Genomic DNA, 16119 nt, shown 5'->3' with positions numbered 1-16119 from the left:
TAGCGCTCTGCTTGTAAACAAATGCAATTTGGTATTGTCTGGTTTTCAGACCCTTTACACTGCGAAAAGACCACCTCCAGAGTGAGGCCAAATGCGAGGCCAAAATTGGCCTCGCATTTACACTGAAGTGGGGCTGGGCCGAGCCGCGGCCGAGCCTCGCACTGTAAACGGGGTCTAGGTCACCATAGAGAAAGCATGATACTTTTGCAAACTTTACCCTAATTGTGACAGTGCACAATCATAGCAGACATTACCAGTTCTCACTTTGTGTTTTAAATGGGCTAACTTACAAATTTGCATGTCATTGTGTTTGCCATTATGCTCCCTGCCAATGTGGTATCCATAGTGCCAAGTCATGGCATATTTAAGCCTAATTAGAGTACCTGGTATTTGTCCTGTTATCAGCAGGGCTTTGTAGTGGAACAATGGCAAAAGAGCACCAACAAATCAATTATCACAAACAGATTTGGAAAACATTTGGCTACAAAGGACAGTGCAAACACTGCACGGCAGTGTTTTCACAGCAAAGCATGTGTTATCCATCAGTTGAGCTTCTACAATGTAATTCTGTGGGGTACAATTAATGTAATTTGATAACGTTGTATTAAATCTAATGCAATTTGCTTTACAAATTTTCATTCTTACATATTCATAATATCAGTTTTGCTGTTTATTTGTTGTTTTGGTCTTTTCTCATTTGGCTTTGTACTTTTACAGCTGGTATGTACAAATTGATATGTCCTTATTATGCAATGTAGGTCCAAGGTATGATGTCAAATTTACAGCTGTACTTCCTTATTAAAAAAAAAAAAATGGTTCATACAATGTTTATGTTCAAAGGCTGTGTTAAGAAGCTACTGTAAAAGTGGATATTTTCGCGCGACTAATTTTTCGCGCTTGGCCCGGTAAGAAGAGTTTTGCGTGTTTTTAATTCCGCGGAATCAAAACATCACGCACAGGAACATATGGCAAGCAAAACTATTCGCGTGCTTTTATTTTCGGGCTAGTTTTTGGTTGCGCGAAATGCGCGAAAATTGCAACACCGCGAAAATTTCCACTTTTGCAGTACACTGTATATACTACACTGTAGATAATCTTACCAAACACATTGCACTGAAATGAAGTCATCCTCCCTTTCCTCCAGGCTCAACATAATGATATACAACTGTACTACAAACAACTGAACAGCATGGTATCATAAGTTTAACACTTTGTATCATACATTTTGTGCAAAGACACTTAAGCAATACCACAGACTTTTTAATGCAAATTATAGGCTTCCAATGGACTGCACATCACATGATTGTCAAATGACAGAAATTTCTACAGGTCTGTTGACACGGTTACAGCTCGTTATTCCGAAGGTTCGTTATTCCGAAGGCTCTTCAGTCCGAAGATTCGCTATTCCAAAGGTTCGTTATTCCGAATTTCATTTTCGGATTAACAAATCTTCGGAATAACGAACCTTCGGAATAAAACCACAAATGTTCAGATTACCGAACCCTTTTTCATTTTCGGATTGACGAACCTCTAGTCTAGGTATGTATGGAATTTGTGTGTTTCGGATTAGGGCAAGTCCAAGATAGTAGCCGGGTTCACACGTACAAAATAGCGGGATGACGATCGCGATGCACATCCCGAGTTTTTTTGCGAGCGTCCACACGTACCAAATTAGCGGGATAGCGATCGCGATCGGCATCCCGCTAATTTGGCGAGCGTCCACACGTACCGAATTATCCCGCTAATTGCCGATAGAGATAACAGCAAAGCCTGCAAACTGGGTCACACAGCGCCCTTCTCTATCACTGCCTGCGCGCACTTACCTTTGTCCATTGTCTTTTACATGTCAGTGGTGTGGTTCGCGCGCTGTTGTTATTGTGCTCCAAAGAGGTGAAGGACCTCTTCGCAGAGGCCTTGCTGTTGTGATGTGCGCATTGCATGATGGGATGTAAAAACTCGAGATTCTAATCCCGACCGTTCACAAGTACCAGCACGGGGCCAATTATCCCGCTAATTGATGAACCAGCGCAAGATTTCTTGGGATTAGCATCGCGATGCTTATCCCGCTAATTTTCGGGTTTTTTCTGTCCACACGTGCAAAAAACTCGGGATGACGATCGCGATGCAAATCTCGAGATTTGTATCCCGCTAATTGGTGTACGTGTGAACCCGGCTAATGTCCCCTCAGATGCTCAAAATTTATCTTGATTTCATCAAAAAGTTATTGATATCATGTTGTAGCCAAAGAGTTAAATTATATATTTCCAGCAAAGAAAATATTTAATTATGCAAATTTATGCAAGAAATATGGCCGTAATTTGCATAAATTAAAAACAAACCTTACGTATGGGACAAATTAAAAATATTCATCTAAAATCAGTTGAATTTGTCCTTGACCTAGTTCCTTTATGGACATGACCCCTGTATGAGCTAGTATAATTTCCAATACGTAAGACAAGGTCAGCACATTTATTATGCAAATTACGCTCTTTCCCAGAACGAAGTGTCCCATACGTAAGGATTTGAGTATGTTTTTTCAAGTTTTTTCTGAAGATTTCAAACATTGACCAATCATACTTTAGGAAGTTCTAATTTATTCATTTTAACTCCAGATTAGCAAAACTAAATGTGGAAATTTAATTAGTCCTTCATCTTATAACTAATTAAAGTTTGCTTACGTATGGGACAAATGCCTTACGTATGGGACATTACATGCAAAGTGAATGGGAAAACCGCCTTTTTTACATGGATGGTATATGTCCTTACATTTGTTTGGTTAATGGTTATCTTTGCTCCTACTCTGAAGGATATGTAGATATATCTACCTCTCCTCTTAGTTGACCTCAGGGAGAGTGTAAGAACAGCATTATTGAGTCATTCTATGATTAAGACAGGAAAATAAAGAATATTCATTTATACTTGTATTTTCTTATTTTCATTACAGGCTGTGCAGCTGGTCTTCAATTAACATTCCTCCTTTTAAAATTTTGATATTGGACATTTTCTTAATTCACTTATTGTTTTCAACTTTACCTCTCTACAAAATGACTTTGTCCTAGAGAATGGGATTCTCTGAGTGTCATTTTAGGTGCAGTACACTGTTCAGCATGTACTACAGGCTGTACAGCCTAAAAAGGGAAATCAAAACAATTGTGCTTGTGGCGCTCATCAATGACAACATTACAGGTCTTACTGAAAAGAAAAATCACTTGAGGTGACAGCAGGTAACTTTGTCATTACTTGAGTTGATAGCAACGGAAAAACCTACGAGAATACTTTTCATTTTGATATGATGTTTAATATTTCAACTGCACACCCTCAGAATATGTCATGACTTATCAAGGTCATGAACATGATTTCTGAAAATCCTGTGAAATGAAGACTATAGTTTACATTTGCCATGAACCACAATATCAATACTGGTTCTGTGGTTGGAGTGCTAATAACACAAATTACACAAACAAATAGGGAATTCAATTTTCTTTTCTATATTGTGTTTGAAGAGACAGATGTGCTCTGAGACACCTTCATCAACTCATACTTTAATACTTTGCACCCCACATCTACACAATTATCAACAAGCATTGCAATCTCACTGATGATCAAATTAGGTTATTAGAATTTATCAAAATTGTAAGTTTCATATCAGTGAGTTAATTAAGTGTTTCAAATCTAGAATTACATTTTCTCTTAAGATTTAAATGTACAAATATGATAATCTTTCCTGTATCACTACACAAGCATGTATGTATGTACAAAGTATAAACACACATTTTGTCGTCTTTGGTTTCATACATGTAGACCTGAAGCCGAGCAATTTGAAAAAAAAAAAAAAACAGCATTGGCACATACATTCTTTTATCTCTTTGTTCTACCACGGCTTTTAAACTCTAAAAGTTTCATTAAAATTTGATTGATTTTGCAGAAGCTAAAATTCACATGGCAAAACATGATGATTACAGAGCAAAATTAATTACTCTTGTTGTTGTTGTGTTTTGTGCTGCATTTCAAACAATTACAAAGCTCTATAAAAACTTAGACAACTTGCAAGTAAGCCTAAAACTACTGAAAGTACCCACTTCAAACTGTATTTGCAAATTACACTGTACATGACATTTGATTTTACAGTTGAAATTATCAAGACTACAAATTAGTCATGGTACATGTGCATGTATGCTACATCAAGGTCGCAAGCTAGAATTCGCACATTTTTTTTTTCATTTGATAAAAAATATTGACCACAGTATTACAAATGGGCTAGAAATAGAGTGTCAGTATACTGTATCTGTATGTGTAGACATCATGAGGACAGTGTTAATGCATGACGGAATCCAAACTAAGACATTTAATTGTAAATTGGTAATTACTTTTATTTGTCTTATTATAGCTTTTGTTAGGTATCTGAATTGGGAAAGTACCCACTTAGAAGTCTATTTCATTTGTTACATGTTGTAGTATGATTTGTGGAACTGAATATGACACTGGGGAAATTTAAAGTCATTCCCATGAATACACTTGTGCACTTAAGACAAATGTTCCATACGTAAGTTGAGCCATGTCCCATACGTAAGGTGTACTTTCGTTAATTAAACCAACTTCATGAAAATATGCGCCATTCTTTTGCAGTGAAACTTTGCTGAAAGATACTTCAGTATTGTACCTTTCTTCACTTCTAAACAGAACTTGATCAGTAAGGTACTTTCAGAGAATTTTCCATTCAAACTTTATTTTGAAAAATCCAGTTTTTCTCTGGTCCCATACGTAAGTTGCCATATTTTTCTTAATAAAATAATTAACCCAAGGTCAAATGACATCAAACTTAAACACAATATTCTTCTCAGGGCTACCAGTCCTCCTGATGATAAACAGTAAAATCCAAGTGCTCCTTCATTACTTTTCAGAGGTTTGAAGTCTCTGAATGTCCCATACGTAAGGTGCGCGATATCTTGGACTTGCCCATTAACGAACCTTCGGAATAACGAACAGCACCCGTTGACACTACCAGGTATACTGTAGTTAGCATACTGTCTAAAACTATATTTAAGAGTTCTGCCTTTAAAACTAAAACTAAAACTGCCAGAACTAAAAAAGCACTGCATACAACTGTACATGTATGTACAAACAGTGTAATACAGGTGTATTGTCCATGTACACCAAAGCTTGACGAAGAATGCTGACCATTCATGAGTACAACTGTATCTGCATACTAACATGTAACAGTTATACTATACAAAGTAAGAGAGGAACTGGTATAAAGTTTAACCCATTGTGCTACAACATGCATTTCCCATGGACATTTGCCCACCGAGTACAGGTCTGTATACTTGGGACTCGTCCTCAATGGGTTAAATGCCTACTGCTGTATTGATCAATCCCCTTTAATAGATTCTCTCTCTCTTTCGCACACAGCCAACTTTTAACTACTGTGAATACTACATGTACATGTGTTTGTTCAGTCTGTAGAACAGGGTGATTCACAGAGCTTGCTTGACACGGTCTGAATATATACATGTACATGTGTCTTTACAGAAACAGTTGAACAACACCAACCACTACTGTACATACATGTAGGCCTACACAATGTATACAGTATGCCGTTATCTTGTAAGATTAAATGACATACTGTATGAAATGTCCAGTGCTGCAGATCAATGCTGTCACATTACATACACACTCTACTTTACATTGGTAACAATTTACTATACAGGGTGTATAACGACTGTCAAAATGGCAAATCAGGTCTTAAAATATTTGGAAATATTTCTGCATTTTGTAGTCTATTGTGCCATGGAACTGATACCGAAAAGTAACACAAATGATCTAATAAGAATTAAACCTATAAGTACTTGATTTGGTTTTTGTTTTTGTGTTTCGTTTTACAAGTTTTGATTTGATTTGATCTGGGTTTTTTTTTTTTTTTTTTTGGTTTTTTTTGGGTGGGGGGGGGGGGATGGAGTAGGGTGGGAGAGTAGTGCATTGATGCTGCTGGCTGGGCATTTGAAATGCAGAGTGCAAACATGAGAAAATTACAAAATTTGGGTATACCAAATGTGACCGTGCACCTCAAAACGAACATAAAGTCGCATACACTGATTTTGCGTGAGGACTGAAAATAAGCGAAATGGGTCAACCTAGCCGAACTTGACTTTTTCATATTTTCTGAAAGAGCAGGTCTTCTTTTACATTATGCTAAAATTTGGTATCATAAAACGGGCAGGAAAGTGTGTTTTTGTAGCAGTTTATCTCGAACGTTTTTGGTAGAATAGTGTGATTAGGTGTGTCTTTAGAATCCCTTTTTCATTTCTGAAAAACCTTGTCCACACTCTTCACTTTCAACTCTAATAACTTTTGAAAGGATAGTGCTACTGCTTTGAAAGTTGGCATTAATTATGGACAGAATGTGTTAATGAGGCACGCTTAATTTCAGTTTAATCTGATAATCCTTCATTGTTGTTACTCTGGTGGTTTACTTCCTGTTTTTCGTCCTATTCATATTGCACAGCCAGCACGGTTTGGTAAAGATTATTAGCGCTTGAATAGACACTGTGCTTTCTTTGCTTCATTGTGCTTTCTTTCCAATATTTAGATAGGTTAGGAGAGTCCATTTGATTTGAGTTATACAGTCAAACTCGGATACCTCGACGTCGGATAAGCCGAATATCACTTACCTCGGGGGCAAAATGAAAGTCCCGATTGTTCCTATGGAGTTTCCGTGTATTAAAATTCGCGTAGCTCGAAAAAGATAACTCGAAGTTCGGTTACCTCGAAGGGAAATCTAATGTCCCGATCTTAATTAACTTATTGTTTTTCCCAGCATGTTGCTCGAATCGAAATTGTAAACATCACTCAGCATCTCCGATTAAGCGCGCGTGGACAGCGAAGACATGTCACAAATGTTTTCACACTCGATTGTAAATATTCTGAGACCAGAACAATCGCGCGCCCAAGAAGAAATACCCGATACACAGCTGACAAGAAAATCCCCAACACCTACCAACACACGTACATGGTATGCACATAGCACCCGTGCCAATGGAGTGCTTTACGATAGCACTACGCGCTGCCCCATCATTTGCTTTTCTTTAACCACTGTGTTTTGATTTTTGATCGAGACAGTCATACCGTGCGCGTAGATTTCTCAACCGTCGGGGCGCACCTGCTTACGTTGACGGTTATATCTTTGCCATTAATCACGCTCCACTGTCAAAACATCAATCTCCCTCGTAGTGCCTTTTTTTTTAACTTTTTTTTTTTTGCCTTTCACGAAGTTTACTTCCCCGAGAACGCAAGCACTGAAACTTTTTTTTTTTTCCCAGCAATGCGATTATGAAAATCTGGAAGTGTAGGCCGATCACAATGAAGAATAGAATTCACAGGGCTCCGCACTAAGTTTTATCGGGCCACCAATATCATTGATTTTTATTTTCTGGTGGTCGAAAGCAAAATCTGGTGACAAAAAAAAAAAATCAGGAAAAACATTAGAAAAACTAAATCGGTCCTACTAAACATAGACAAATTAATATTAAACATTATTGAAGTGATACAGATGTCCATGTCTAAAACAAATGAATAGAAAATTCAATCATCTTACTCTGTGTTTAAAGATTTGACAAATACATGCAGGCGTAGCTATTATTATAAAAGTTGATGCCCATATATTGAGGTCTAAACTTACGTTTGAAATGAGAAAATGGGAGCATTTGCTGACATTTGTTAGCATCCGACATTTGTTTTAGCATTGTAGAAAGCTGACATTTGTTTTAGCATTGTAAAAAGCCGAAAGTTACCGTTATTCATTTTTAAATGTAAAAGCAAACAACCGACATTCATTTTAGATCTTACGGAGCTGAATACTATCCTAATCCATTTCCAAACGTGAAAGCAAACATCCGCTATTTGTTTTAGCATCTAAATGAGCGGATTAATACCATTAATCATTTCCAAATGTTAAAGCAACAATCTGTTATTTATTTTTGCATCGTACGGAGCAGAATATTACCGTTATTTCAAACATCCGACATTTATTTCATTATCGAACGGAGCCGAATGTTACTGGGCACTGTCCACTTCCGAAAGTGAAATGAATCATCTGACAATTATTTTATCATCGCACGGAGCCGAATGTTACTGTTTTTCATTTTTGAACGTCAAGGCAGACATCAGACATTTTGGACGATGAAACGTATAGCTGAATGTTACTGATATTTATTTTGAAATGTACCGTAGCAAATATTTTTTATCATCGTATGGGGCAGAATGTTACTGCTGTTCACTTCCAAACATGCCAAACGTAAAAGCAATCATTCGACATGTATTTTAGCATCTTCCGGAGCTGAATGCTATTGACATTTACTTTCGAACGTAAAAGCACACATCCGGCATTTATTTTATCAGCGTACGGAGTTGAATATTATTGTTACTCACTTCAGAACATCAAAGCAAACATTCGACATTTATTTTAGCATCTTCCGGAACTATAAATGTTATTGCAATTTACTTTCGAACATAAAAGCAAACATCCAGCATTTATTTCATCATTGTCAGGAGTTGAATATTATTGTTACTCTTTTCCGAACGTCAAAGCAAACATCAAACATTGATTTTACCATCAAACGCAGCTGAATGTTACTGTTATTCATTTCAAAATTTAAAAGGTCAATTCCACGGAAAGGTTGCATTTTATGAAAATCAAACTATTGAGTATAGATGATTAATGAAGCTTAATTAGATGATCTGGTATTGTTTACTCAAAGCAGCCTTTCACAACAGATATTTTGATACCTCATTTGTGAACATCAGTGAACGTGGAGTGGAGTTATGTCCGAAAAACCGTCATTTTTCATGAAAATTGCCAATTTTTGCAGAATTTATGTATCATTTCTGATACACTATTATGATCATAATACAGCTTGTGTAATTCTCAGATGGCTTATTTTCTGAATGTTCTTTGGTCATAGATTGGTTTTATGATGTTCTAAAACTTGTTTTGGCATCAGTAAATATCATTCTCTCAATTTCAAAATGTGGTAGTTGATAGCGTCCCGTAAGTCACGTTTTTGTGTCCCATCAGTCACGCTGGTTTTCCCTATCCTGCTACTGTACCAATGAGTAGATATTCATACCACTTGGCTCAGGGTAAGCACCAACCCTTTGCTACATTCAGGAAAGAAAATATCTTTCCAGAGACTCTGTGTGTAAGAATATTTCAGAACTTACTTTCCCATGTGAAAAACGGTGGTCCTCAGATGTCCCATAAGTCACAACAGCAATTTTTCGTTGCTGTACGTAATGCAATGATACTTTTCAAACTAAGTATGGTGTTTTCATAAACTGTGATATGATGGATCTAACCATGAACTGAGAAAAATGCATTTGATGCAACTATTTTCTCAAAATACTGGTTTGAAATTGCCGAAAATTGTCACTTTGTCCCATAAGTCACAATGGAATTGACCAAAAGCAAACATGAGACACTTATTTTAGCATCATATGGACATGATGGAGCAGAATATTACTGCTATTTTCTTCCGAACATAAAAACGATCATCTGACATCTATTTTAGCATCTTCCGGAGCCGAATGCTTTTGCTATTTACTTTCGAAAGTATAAGGAAACATCCGACATTTATTTAACCATCGTACGGAGTTGAATGTTATTGTTTTTCATTTCCGAACGTCATAGCAAAAATTCGACATTTATTTCAGCGTTTTCCGGAGCCGAATGTTATCCTTATTCATTTCCGAACGCAAAATCAAATATCTAACAGTTTTAGCACCATACGGAGCTGAGTCTTATCGTTATTCATTTCTAAAAGTATGAGCAAACATCCGACATTTATTTTAGTATCATACCGAGTCGAATATTACCGTCATTCATTTCCACAAATAAACGCAAAACTCTGACATTTATTTTAGCATCTTACGTAGCCGATTGTTACCGCTGTTCATTTTCAAAAGTAAAGGCAAACATCCGACTTTTTTTTTTTTTTTGGTGGCGCGATCGGGCCACCAAAATCTTTATTTCTGAAATTTTGATTTCATTTCCGATTTTCACTCAATTCATTCATATAAAAGTTGATTCAATTCAAATTGACAAGCATGCAAACAATCAGTAGGCACTATAACAGACACCATGTTGAACATCGATAAACGTCGAACATCGATAAACATCGGATAAGTCGAAGAAAATTCGACGTACGTGTACCTCGAAATTCGCGTACGTCGAACCATTTTCTTCAGTCCCGACGAATTCGAGGTATCCGAGTTTGACTGTACATCATTTTAAAGCTTAAAGTCTGCTCTTTCAAAATATGGTCTTAACTAAAAATTCATGTCTGGTGACTTTTTGTTTGTTTTGAGGTGCAGGGTCACAATGAAATTGGTCATTTCAGTACAAAATGACAATTTCGTCAACAGAAAGGCATTTTTTTAAAACAAAATGACAGATTTCTTGAAGAATGAGACCATGTAACACTTGGTGGCCCATACTTAATGAGCTTAACCTCTCAAATTTAAAGATCACAGACTGAAAATAACTATTGCATCACATAATCTGTGTGTCCCAAATGCCTCAAATGGCCTACAGTAGCACAAATACAAATCTTCACCAAGAATTTAGACACCATGAAAAAGCTGTATCTTTTGCATCAAATTATTGCAAAGGTATACGATTTCTGCAAATCCCTTTTTGAAGGAAATGCATGTTTAAGTTGTTGAATCATCAAAGAAAAAAAAATGTTTGTGTAGGCTCCCTATATAGTGGGGTGGCTTAGTGACAAATATACTGATAATCGTGACACGCCGGACAAAAGTGTCATTTTTTCCTCAGACATTTGTATATATATGAGGATCAAAATTAGGGGGTGCTCCAAGAAATCCGCTAACAGAAAAGATGAGAAAATGCCCTTAATTTGTACATAACAATAGTGTCTGAATTCAAAGACTATACACAGGGCATTCGCCAGGTTTCTGTACAATGCAATGCAATGTACATGGTTGCTAGTCTTAAAATTCAGACCCATAATACGACATATTGTGTGCATGTTTACAGTAATACACCATTTTTACTGGTTTTCCTATGGTAACAGGTGGTTAGTCTGTGTTGCAGACCTGAGGGAGGTGTGTTGGAATAGTCCAGTTTTCTTAAGCACCTTTTCATTAAATAATTTCCTATAATTTCTGGTAAAGGATTTTTTTAGTACTGTCTACCTCCTGTAGAGAAATGGCAAAGAGTGACATGTGACTCTGGCTCAGATACTTTAAATCTTGGGCAATGACTGAGCCAGGTGTAGGACTATGTCACAGTTCATTTTTTCTCCCAGAACTACTAGTTTACCAGTAGAAGAGCTGCATATTCCATTGAGAACTTAAGGTTTTGGGTATTGACCTACATATTTCCTAACAAATTTAACCCGTTTCCTCCAAGATTGTGTGAATTCCATAGGTTTAGCGCAGGGATTACCTGGTTCCCGTAAGCAATTTTTATAGTCCGCACCTCCCCTCTTTATATGTTTCTTATTTCTTGTGGGGGTTATTCAAATGTTTAAAAAGGTTAAAAGTCTATTTTCATAGATGAAGTTGAATTTAGACAATTTGAATATTTTTAAAAATATATTGATATTTGTAATTTCACTCATAAAGACTTAAAGCGGTTTGAATATTTTTGGTCTGATAGCTATGTATAGACATGTTATTAAAAAGTAAAAGCAATGTTTGATTGGTTCACATTATCCAAAGAGGGTGGGATGTAGTTGGCTGGTGAACAAAGTCTATGGGGAAGTTTAAAAAGTTGATAGAAATAAAACAAAATCGGCATAGAGCAGAATCTAAATCACAATATGATATGACAAAATTCCCGACCCCAAAGGCGGTTGATTCTATGATGCTTTATGTCAAAATACATTCCACCCAAAATACATGTGATTGATAGGAGGAAAAAGTATAGTACATTAAAAACAATATAGTTCAACTAACCCCATTAGTCGAGCAGCATAATGAAATGATTGTTAAGTTTTATCGCCTTGTCAATTGAAGATGATGTTACATAATGACAATTATCAAAGTCAGCTAGATCTACGAGTATATCAAGAAACCAAAAAGAAGGGGTGGGGTGGGGTGGGGAGAGAAGAATGAAGTAAGTTATTAGTATTTGTAGTTTTGGTTTTCAGTATATTCATTTTAATTTCCTTAATTTCCGTTAGGTCATCATGGATTGGAGCATTTGTGTACTAGTAATCTGCCAGGAACAAACACAAGAAAAACTTAAAGGTCCTATATTATACACTTTTGGGAGAGTGACTTGAAAAAAAAAATGTTCAGGATATCACATTTTATGCATAATATGTGTAGGTCTGGGGGCATTTCATGAAGCATTTTGTCCGACAAGTTGTCGGACAAATTTGCTCTCTGCCAATCAGATGCAAGGATTTCTGTAGTTTGTAACAGTTTGTCAGAAAAATATCTGACCAAACTGCTTCATGAAATGCCCCCCTGGGGGGCATTTCATGAAGCATTTTTGTCCGACAACTTGTCGGACAAAAATGCTCTCAGCCAATCAGATGCAAGGATTTCAGTAGCTTTTAACATTTTGTCAGACGAAATATCTGACAAAACGCTTCATGAAATGCCCCCCAGTTGTATCACAAGACATCCTACCATATACAGTTTTTGCAATCAAAGCAAACATATAAAGAGATATCAGTATTTTTCTCATTAAAGCATAAATGCGGACGGTTTAGTCTGGAAACATGTTATCATAGAAATATTGTTCACATTTTGTGTTATTAACAATACTTAACATTGATTATACAGATTCATTTTTTACAGAGGTTCTTTGTATCCGTAACTTACACTTAAGAATAATTTTCAAGCACTAATTTTGGGTTTTTGCCTTTAATTATCCACAAAAAGGAGGACTCAGTGCATAAAAGGTGTATGCTTTATTTTTGGAAAATGTTGAGGAGATCAGGAAAATAATATATATTGATGTAGATTTTGGACCTGAAGGAGCAGTTGAAGCATTTTTAAGAAACAATGCCTTGTGGCATCGTTCTTATCATCAAAAATTAATAATGGCAAACTCAAATGAAAATTGGAGGGGGGAAGAAAAGATGAACATAATGACATGAGACAGCTTGGTAAAGATTAAACGCTAAAATAGACAATGCAGCCTCTTTTCTCAGTTCATACTTATCCAGAGTGTGTGCTTTCTTTCCAGTACCGGTATTATTATTTAGATAGGTTAGGGGAATCCCTTTGAATTGTGTGATACATCATTTTAAAGCTTACAGTCTGCTCTTTCAGAATCTGTCCTTAAAGGACAAGTCCACTTTCATGCGCACGTGGATTCAGTGAATACAACAATATTAGTAGGACACATCACAGAAAGCTTGGAAAAAATCGTACAATCCGTTCAAAAGTTATGATTTTTTAAGGTATCTGCACAGTCGCGGCTGGATGAAAAGACTACCACAGTGTATGATGTCACATGCACACATTCTAAGGAAAATGAAATGAGAATTTCACAAAACCATACTTTTTGAATAAAGTTCACATAGTTTCTTTGACTTGCTACTTACGTATGTCAAGGGTAAAATTATTCCCCCTGCCTTCTGAAAGAGAAGTCGAGTATCCTTTTGTAAGCGAAAATAATTTATGTTGAATTTTCTTTATTCATTCTTTATATCGTTGTACACATGTGACATTACAAGGTATAGTAGTCTTCTCATCCAGCCTCGACTGCATGAGCAGAAACTTCAAAAATTCATAACTTTAGAACGGATTGTCCAATTTTCCTCAAACTCTCACTGATGTGTTCTACTATTGTTGCTGCATTCACTCAACCCACATGCTATAAAGGTGACAAATCTTTGTCTGGCGACTTTTTTGTTGATCAATTATACCAACCCTGATGGAAATCTCTTCAAATTCATAAGTTCTGAAGTCTCCTTTAAGTTTAACCAAAATCTATATATGTAGTTGCCATGGCAACATACCACTTAACACTAATGAAAAGTATTTCAAACCTCTATACATCCCGTTGATCAGTTGTACCTATTCAAATGGAATCTCTTCCAAACTGGAAAATAGCCTCCTGTAACTAACTTCAATCAAAAACCCTCGTTTTGGGTTGCCATGGCAACGCACAAATCAACAATTATATTTGACCCCTGGTTTATACTCTTGGTACCTTCTATATAACGTTCATATCAAATTTTGTGAAAATTGAATCTTCCTACCTGGAGAAATAAACAAAAACATGATTTTTAGAAAAAGTTCATTGACCTTTGACCTTTGACCTTTGGAAAATTCACCCCAAATTCAATCAAAATATTTTACTTGTTCTCAATATTCTTCCTGCCAAGTTTTATCCAGATTGGATATTCCTGACCTGAGAAATAGCCAAAAAACCTATTTCACAAATAAAGGTCATTGACCTTTGACCTCTGACCTCCTTCCCAGCATCAATTTTCTTGGAGCACCCTATTTTTTGAGAAGGTACATCATGAAGTACCTTTGGTGAAAAAATCATGCTTTTGTCCGCCGTGTCACGATAATTTCACTAAGCCACCCCACTAATACAGTTGTACAACAGTGACATATAAACCCCAGTACATCAAACACAACAAGAACTAAGTAAATTCAGGTGAACAGAAAATATAATTAAAAAGACAAGATACGACCATTTCACTGTTGGAATCATTGGCATCTGAATACTGAACAATTCCATGTCGAGTGCCAAGGTCTAGGGTGCTTGACCCCAAAATAAAAAAGGATGGAAAAGGGACCAGAGTGAAATTTTCACCAGACATGAGTAGGAACTGCTGCAGACATTGTGTTAGAGCTTTTGTCACAAACAAAGTACTGGTACTGTACTAGTTGACCAACTGTGCATGTTTATGAATGTTTTTACAAACCTCTAAACCTGTACAATATTCAAGCTGTATTTTTTTTTTTGTCTTTTGTAAGAAACAAACATACACACATGCATTCTGATTCCAATTGGCAGTCGTCATTGTTTCCATCATTTAAAATATTCATCAATTAAATCACTGGCCTCTTGGATATCAAAACAATTCTGTGATGTAAAAAACACACACACACTCACACACACAAAAAAAAAAACACCTCTTTACTCTCTTTTCAACCAGCAATGCACTGCCTGCCTTAGTAGTATATAGGAAGCCACTGAATGGGCTGTGGTCTAATATATAATGAGCCTGCCTAGACCCTATCGAAGCCAGACACAACTTCACTAACATTTCATCATTAGTACATTTACAGGGCCATGGAGCAAAAACAGAGCAGAACTTGAACCAATTTCTGATACTGACTTATTGCTTAATATCGGCACCTGCGCCATACACCAAGGTTCAACCTTGCGCAAAAGCATAGGTTTCTACAATGTACTGATGAGATCACTGATGTAGCTTAGTTATAGCAGGTGATTGAATTATGAGCAGCTTCCGCGTGTTACCGCCGTTACGTTGCAAGCTACGTAACCAAACTGGTAGTGTTATTGTTACTATGTTAGTGACTAATTGTTAGAGCCTATTTAATTTACTTACTTTTGAGTGTTGTTACTAAATGAATGTAATCAAGCACAGTGCGATAATCTTCAAAACTTGAAGCTGCACTCTACCTGGAAGAAGAAGAAGAACTAGACTTCTATAGTCTAGAAGTAGAACTTAGTAATTTCGACCAATGACAATGTTACAACTTATGGTAGATCTATATTACTATGCTAAAGAACTTATAAATTTACAGGGTAAAAGTTGACATTCTGATGCAGTAGAGGGTAGCACTAACTGGTAATAAGATTTAAAAAAAAACACCTATAAAACTGCGTGCGACTCCGAAGCTTTTTCAAATGTGTGGCCCTACTTTGTCTGTTTGTTGAATGAGCTGAACGCTGCGCGCTGCGCTGCTTGCTTCTCCCTATGGCCCTAAGCGGTACTTCTCGACTGCCGTACGGGCTACTCTCCCGCGGAATGTAGTTGCATCTCCGCCTAGTCAGTGTACGCCGCTGTTGGACAAGTTCAAGATGGCGTTCAAGCATGCGGTAAACACGGAAATGGATGACCTTATTGTTAATAAGTAATTTTGAAATAATGTAAACTA

At 36.6% G+C, this 16119-nt stretch overlaps 1 protein-coding gene across 1 annotated transcript in view; it reads right to left on the bottom strand.

Annotated features, from left to right (window-relative positions):
• Nucleotides 1–16119, bottom strand: part of LOC139723556 (transaldolase-like) — a 32930-nt gene that overhangs the window by 16686 nt on the left and 125 nt on the right. The gene's annotated exons all lie outside the window — the stretch shown is intronic.

The sequence above is a fragment of the Diadema antillarum genome, unplaced genomic scaffold (genome assembly GCF_040938485.1).
Source record: "Diadema antillarum isolate AM-2024a unplaced genomic scaffold, OU_Dant_1.0 scf00000192, whole genome shotgun sequence".
Lineage (NCBI taxonomy): Eukaryota > Metazoa > Echinodermata > Echinoidea > Diadematoida > Diadematidae > Diadema > Diadema antillarum.
The sequence above is the reverse complement of the archived record's forward strand: the minus strand, read 5'-3'. Positions and strand labels throughout refer to the sequence as shown.